General features: G+C 37.4%; 1 pseudogene; it reads right to left on the bottom strand.

The window, feature by feature from the left end:
• Window positions 1-3,896: 3,896 nt before the first annotated feature.
• Window positions 3,897-5,165, bottom strand: LOC120268554 (annotated as a pseudogene).
• Window positions 5,166-8,266: the final 3,101 nt, after the last annotated feature.

The raw sequence follows: 8,266 nt of genomic DNA, 5'->3' as shown, positions 1-8,266 counted from the left end.
AATAGCGTATTGCTTAGCAAGCATCATTTTTCTCAAGACTTTATACTTCGGGGTCTTTGGAGTATAGCATGCCTTCTTTGGCTTTTTTGACCAATGTGGCTTTGAGAGTTTAGCATTTGCCTTCTTCCCTTTTTCTCTAGTCGTCATCGTCTTTTTCTACTTCTGGCTGATGTAAGACCGACCATGGCAATTATACAATTCTTCTGACTCAAGAAAACTATCTTTATCATCATCTTGGTCATATTCACCTCCAAAAACAAGTTTCCACTAGCATTATTTCATCATTTTCTTTAACTAATTTCTCAAGTACCTCTTCAACCTTATTGGGAAAATAGTCTTTAAGAGTGATCAACATCCTTTCCTTTGGTTCATATTCTTCAATAGATTTATTATATTCTTCTATGATTGATTTCTTGTGTTTTTAGTGTTCACGTTTCTGCTTCTTCTTCTTATTCTTCTTTTTTATTTGCTTTATTGGAGTTTTTTCTAGGGTTTTTTGGGCATTTTTCCACTTGATCTAGTGCAGCTCAGTCAACTTCTTCAGCATCATCTTTGACTTTTTGGATATAAATATTTCCCACAATTCCTTTAGAACAGAAGGAGGTTTACCATCAAATATTGATGGGAGCATTATTTTGTTACCCACTACTGTGATTTTCTCTTGGGATGTTCCCTCATAGTCTAAGGTAGTCACATAGCAGATATGTTTAGTAGGTTGTTCGAAGAGAACATTCTTGGAGAGTGTGATCTTGCCTTCTTGATATTGACGCTCAAGCCAATCATTATACACATAATATTCTTCAATTGTATGCCCCAACACTCTATAGTATGGGTAATAATTTGGATGATCTTCATACTTTGTTGTTCAGGTCTTTTGGACTTAGGCAGTTGTAGGCCTTATTTCAGGGCATTTTTAAAACTTTTTGGTACTTTATCTCTTTGAGAAGATTACTTTTTTTTTCATTCTCCCTTTCAAAGAGGGAATGGGCCTTTGTTCATTTCCAGGAGCACCTAAGTTGGGTGGCTTAGCTTGTTCTGGTTTATGTGGCTCTATAGTGTTTTTTTTTTCCTTTATCAACATTGAAGGTTGTAGCAATATACTTGACATATTCTGCCTTTTTAGGCTTGTCATTTTTAGAAGTTTGGAAATTAAACAACACCCTTGGGTTAGTTCTTTTCAATTTTCTTGGCTTTTGAGATTAACTCTTGAAATGTAGTGATGCTAGACATACTTAAGAAAGGTGCCATCCAGCTGTCAATGTTCCTGAGTAACGATCCCACTACTTGACATTAGTCCAGGGGTTGTTCACACTTAATACTCAGGTTTCTCCATCTCATAATGTAGTCAACTACTTTCTCATCTTTGTTTTGGCGATGTCCGTGAGGTAAGCTATCGTGATCTTATCACTAACACCTCCAAATAACTCAAAATGTATCTTTCAGCTATTTCCAATTATGAATTGATTCGGGTTACAAACTTGCATACCACTCAAGTATAACTCCTGTGAGATTGGTAGAAAATTTTCCGGGGAGAAGTGATGGCTTTGCACTTATGTTTATGTTTCCACATGCCATTACAAAATGAGCTAAGTATTGATTAGGATTACCAATCTCATTGAATTGTTTGAATTTAGGAAAATTGTATGCTTTGGGATAGGGTACTAAATCATGATAGTTGGGATAAGGTTTGTCACTATCAACTCTTATATTGCTATTTTTGGCATGTTTAAGTTCAGTGGCCACCATCTGTTGTATCTCCTCTTGATTCATTGCAACTGAATGTTCTTGGATAGGGATACTTGTTGTTCCCCTTTGCCCCATTGCTTGAACAATTACTTTAGTTGAGGGATTGAATTATTCGACATCTATACTTATTTGGTGCGATTTACCATCAAGGATGCCATTTTTTTTACATCTAGAATAATGTATCCATTAACATCATCATATTTTCATCCATTTTCTTGTATTCTATTACCTGATTTTTACATTTGTTGAAATATCTTCATGATATTGTTTTGATCCATAATAAAGGTTGGTTCATCTTCATCATTTTCATTTGGGGGATCTATCTCCTTGTAATCTTTTGGTATAGCATGTGGAATATTGCTTGAACCTTCCCATTCAACCATGCTTTGAGAATCTAATGCCCATCTATGAGATCTTGTGATTGACCCTGGTTGTTCATGTTCAGCTGTCCGGTCTCCTCGAGCTTCAGTAATCATACGGACAGTGTGTATTTCAACATTCCCATCAGACATATCTTCATATTCAATCCTCTTCTTTCGGTCAAACATCGAGTAAGAAGCTAAAGCTTGATCCTATGAAGCCTACAGTAGTGAAACTTGATCATCTACCAAAGTAATTATGCCAAAATTTGTTCTACTTGCATTCAACACTACCTGCTTTTTCGTTTGATAAAATTCCCTTAGCTTCATTTTGTTTGATTTCAATTCCATCGATGCTGTGTATATTTAATAAAGATTTTTGTCAAAATTTTTTTTATGAGATTTAGGGGGTCTACAACATTTGTTTTCATATGGCTAGAACGTAGCTTTGTAGTGGTTGCATTCTTCTTAATCATATTAAGTGGTCCAAATGAGTTTTCAAAAGAACCCATTTGATTATCCTTCTAATTTTGGAATGACACAAAATTTAATTTGTGGCTTAGGATTTTCACCTTCCTATGTGTCAGCCTTGAAAACACACTTTTCCTTGGCTTAGCTTCCTCAGATTGAAAAATCCTACTTTCTTTCCCTTTGACAATAACAGTGAAAGTGGGTTTGTCATTTTTATCATGTGTGTAAACTATATTTTTAGAATATAATAGAATCTGAAAGATAGAGGTTCTTGGTTTCTCATCAGGAATATTCTTCTCAAATGCAGGAACAATGATATTTGGGGGACAACCCCTAGATGGAAGACGCTGGATCGTCAGATTTTCCTCCAAAGATGAAGTGTATTTCACAAATTGTACAGATTCAGAGATTGTACCGAATCTTATCTCATCTCTATCAGCTCCAGTGTTAAAAACACAATTGGGCAATTGGACTTCAGATCCTTCTCCGGGAAAATAGTGAGCTTCGGGCATCCGGATGCAACTAAACTCTTAAACGCCATTTTACCTATAATAAAAATATAAGTAATATTGATTTTCTTATACATGAGTGATATAAGCAATGACTTTACTTGTACTTTTACCTCAAAGATGGGAGGTGGAATTAAAAGGGTCCCCACCGGGTGTGCCAGAATTTGTGGGATCAAAAAAACCTGCTTTGGCACCGTGTCGGTAAAGAGACATCGGGCAATATATTGAATCATAAATGTTATTTTATTTTTATTTATTCCATTTTTGTGGCCTCTTCCATTCCTAATAGAGTCAAGTCTCTATTTTGAATCACCTAGACTAAAATCTTGGAAACCTCCAATTAAGAGCTCGAGTACAAGGAAAGACAGGAAAATTGCAAATTATAAATTTCATTATTTATTTATTTATATATATATATATATATTACCACATCATTTATATATGAACATATAAGTTATGTTTATATATATATATCATATATCACTGGCTGTGCCTCATTGCCATCTTGAGATATGTACCTCGTCACCACTTTGAAATTTGTGTATATTTTTTATTTAAAATTTGCTGTAGCTTTGGAGTGATTATTTTTTTTAGTGAAAACATTGACACATGAGGGCATCAATAGTACATAATCTAGTTCATGTTACATTGAAGTAGAATGACAAAGTTTGTATAATCTTGTTGTGTATCTTATAACATAAACATGGGGGAAAAAAGAGATATTAGTAATAACTCTAAGTATATGAGTTTCAAAATGTCTTTGTATGGGCAAGAATGAAGGGGAGACGATTGAGATTGTTCAAGAAGATGACTATAAGATCTTCTTATAATCCTGAAATGTTCCTAAATATGGAGAGACCTTTCCCTTGGACACCCACCCACAGCTCATGAACACTGCCTGATATAAGTGTTCATCATGGCTCACAATAAGAACCCCTCCTTGAAAGATGACTAGGCCTTGGATAAGTGCCTCAACTACATCCAAGTCAATAATATTTGATGGCTCATCAAGAAGTAGCAAGTCAGGCTTAACGAATAAAACACGTGCTAGAGCTATTTGCATACACCATCCTTTTAGAAAAAGAATTAGTAGACTTCTTCTACATTTCTCAATTGAAACTAAGACATGCACGAATTGAAATAGCATGCGCCTTTGCTAAATATGCATTAATGAATTTGAGCCTTTTATACACCTCTTCAAGCCTTTTTGAAATAACATCTTTGTCAAAACCACTTTAAGATGTCCATTACTATTCCCAAATTTAGCTTCATACTCCAGATCTTTCTTTTGAGAAAGTTGCCAAGCTTCTTCTTCTAGCACTTGTATCTTTTCAATATCAACATTAAGGACACACTGCAAAGTTGATGTATTACTCCCATAGTTTCTTGTTCCACATGTAATATTTAGCAGTTCCTAAAAATACCATCAATAGCATGCATGGTCATATGTCTAAGGAAAGATGTTTTACCAGCCCCATTTCTCCCAGCAAGACGATAGTGTATTTGAAAAGAAAAAGTAACTGAAGCATCCGTGATTAGATAATGGCCACCAAAGGATATGTTAACTTTCTCCATATGTATATCCTTGCTCTCCGACCCTCCATCACCATCATGTCCTGCTTTAACAACTTCCATCTCCTCCAAATGCATTTGATATTGGGCCTCTCTTTATCTCTCCTCTTTCCACTTTCTTCTCTTGCGCTTCATTCTATCGCATTCAATCAGCACAGGACTATCCAACAACTCAACCTTTTTTTCCACAAGTTCACCATCATCCATCCCATCAAACATTTACAGCAATGTCGCTAGGCTCCGCATAGATTCCTTAGGCTTCACCAACCCATGATTGCCAAACTTCTCTCAGATTTTGCTACAACCCAATTGGCCTTCATTGTAGTGTTTAATGTAGCTAGAATTAACAAAAGTCCCTAATAGCCTCGAAGGCACCATCACCATCGACGCCAAAGTTGAAATCCTCATCAGTGAGCATGTTGATAATGTAGTCGATGATGAGCTTATTAACGTCCAACTCTCGATGGCCTAGCATCTTTTGCACCATCAAGCTCATTATCAGCGCCATCGGCGCGCCTCTTTTTCAACTTTTCCATTACAGGCATGATGAAATGACACCAGAGTAGAGAGAGAATGGATGCTGATACATAAAGGAGATGAGTTATCAATCATGGCATACACACGTTTGAATGCAACAACAGGAATGATAGTTAACACCTGATGAAAGAGACTGTCCGACCTTGCTCAGCGGTGACAATGTTAATGATCACACTACCATGGAGTATTTGAGCAAAACCGACCTTGATTGTTATGGATGAAGTCTCCCTTGAATTTATGTAAAAAATTTTTCGATTTTCATGTTTTTGGGGAGGTTCTGTCGAAATGAACAGTAACCATACGGCCCCCATACGGCCGTATGGACACTATACATCATAATTTTCATTGTTTCTTCATCTCTTACACTACATTTTGAATCATATTGGATTCCTCTATGCTTGATTGAGTTTTTCATGGTTTGTAGGAATTTTGGGGATGAAGAAATTAACAAGAAACCATGGAGTGATATTTACACCACACGGGGTGACCACATGGAACAAGATGTCATTTTGTTATGAGAGACTTAATTCTAAGGACAAGGATGAGCATGGACACCTAGCATTTACTTTAGTTTGCTTTGTTTTGTATTTTTGTTGTATTTTGTTGAGTTGGCATGGTTCTACCCTACCGACTTGTGTTGTCGAACTCTATGTTATTTTCATCTTTGTGTTTTGTTGACTACTCCCCTAGTTTTTCCGTTGTGCTTATATTTTTTAAAATCTTTATGGAATGATGATGCCCCCTTTTTGCCTCGCAGGGCATTGAGGGAATTTGGTGAGCTTTCCTAGTTTTTAAATGGAGGTCGGACAAGACGTGTATTGCTCACCACACCTTTTGTCTAGTCCCACCTCACGACGAACACAAGATAAACCGGGAAGTTTTTGTTTTTTTCACCCTCCTCTATTATTATTTTGCATTGGCCCTTCTTGCATGTTTTTTTCATGATTAGTGTACATTGAGGGCAATGTACAACACTAAGTGTGGGGATGGGTGCATTTCATGTTTTAGGAACATTGTTTACATGCTAGTGTTACCAATGATGGCTTTATTCATTCTTGTAAGATTCTTTTAGCTTGGACTAATGATGGATGTGAGTTACTTGTTTTTATGCTTTATTGAATCCTGTTTCACCCCATAGTATTGTCTTGTGCACTGAATTTTTTGTCGATGCCCTGGGAATAGCCAATGTGACTACTCTAACTCTCTTGTATGCTTAACACACTACTTTGAGTACTTGGCCTTAGAACACTAAGTTCTATCCTTCAATGTTTTCTTAAGAACTTCTAAGTCTTGTTGAGCTAATCCGAGTTTTGTGGCATGTAGTGTACTCTGAAGATGTGATCTAGGGTGAAAGTGAAAAAAAAAATGAGTCAATGTCAGTATTCCTCTGCTAGTGAAGCATGAATACGTCTATGTAGACTGTAATCGAGTAGTTGGGTGGCTCTTGTGCCTAACCAGCATGTGCATCCTCTAGAAAGATTTTAAAATGATTTTGATGCAGTCTACGTTAGTCGGACTCGATGTTGAATATTGAGTTGAAAATAAAAACCCTAGTGATCTTTTTGAGTACCTACCAAAGGTTTTGAAAAGAAAAAGGATTTAGTTTCAAGCTATAGAATTAGAAGGATCTTACTTGGCCATTGAAGTAGCACTTAGTAGTTTAAGACTTAGTATTCTTTGTATGTGGAGTGATTAGCATCTAGAGCTGTACTGATTGAAGTCCTTGAGCTAGACCAGATCAGGGCAAATGAGATAAAGGATTCACTTACACGCACATACATATTAGGGGTGAGGCAGGATATTTTTATTATGCTTAATGACTATAACTCAACATCTATGTTTCATTATCCTTTGCTTTTGGAATCTTATATTTGCTTGAGCCAGAGGTATTGCATTTAGCCACTTCTCAGTCTCTTATTTTTTCATGAGTTGTTTGCTTGGGGACAAGCAACGCTTAAGTTTGGGGATGTTTGATAAGTGTCTAAATGTAGGTGTTTTCATATATGTATCGTATGCACTTTGCATGTATTTTGTGAGGTTTGATGCCTGTTTCGCGCTTAATCGTCTATTATTTGCTTTGTAGGGCATATGGAAGCCATGGAGAACAAGAAGATATCATTTTGGCAAAAAGAGAAGAAAACAGGAATTTCATACTACCCCCATACTACCCAGTATGGGGGCCGTATGCACTGTAGAAGTGGATTGATTTGGTGTTCTGCCCAGATTTCCATACTACCCAGTATACGGGGCCGTATGGAGGCCGTATGCACCCCGTATGGAACGCGAATCTGGGTTTTCGAGTGCTATACGACTCCCCATACTGACCCCTATACGGCCCGTATGCCTCGGGGGGTATATATACTCACTTTTAGGGCTGATTAAAGGACTTTTTGTTGGCCGACTTTTGGGAGATCATTTGGGAGATTTTGGGCGACCTTGGGGAGGAGAAGAAGGGCAAGAAAGCTAGAAGATCATTCAAGCCCAAGGTCCAAGGCTCTCAAGGCAAGAAGGCAACATCATTCAAAGGGGAGATCGATCACGACTTGAAGGAAGGAGAACCGCTGGCTAGAGGAAGCGTCATTCGGCATTCCTTTGGCGGGGGAAGCGTCATTTGGCATATTCTCGCCTCATCCTTCACCATTTCATCTAGGGAGTGTCATACTATGTCTTTGTTTCATGTTTTGCTTGATTGTATGCTTTGTTATGAGATGATGACACACTAGACCCCCAAGGCCACCGGGTGTTGGTGAACCTTGGGGGTTTTATCATGTATTTTGGATGATTACTTGTTAATTCTATGCTTGGGTATTTTTGAGATCTAATCCATTGTTTTCATGCTAAGTGTTACACCAAGGAGAAATCCGTAGCTCTTTTATGAATGATGCATGTAGATGTGACTTGCTCGCATGTATTAGGTCATGAATGGATTAGAAGGGGATACTTGTATCATCACGCCGAGAAATCGGGTGTTTGGTAGCCCTCCATGTAGGTTTAATCCGAAGAAGAGTAGGTTTATTCCTAAGCGAGATTTCCTTGTACTTAATGCAATCGTAGGAATGTAGATTTGGAAGA

The sequence above is a fragment of the Dioscorea cayenensis genome, chromosome 9, assembly GCF_009730915.1.
Source record: "Dioscorea cayenensis subsp. rotundata cultivar TDr96_F1 chromosome 9, TDr96_F1_v2_PseudoChromosome.rev07_lg8_w22 25.fasta, whole genome shotgun sequence".
NCBI classification, from domain to species: Eukaryota; Viridiplantae; Streptophyta; class Magnoliopsida; order Dioscoreales; family Dioscoreaceae; genus Dioscorea; species Dioscorea cayenensis.
The sequence above is the reverse complement of the archived record's forward strand: the minus strand, read 5'-3'. Positions and strand labels throughout refer to the sequence as shown.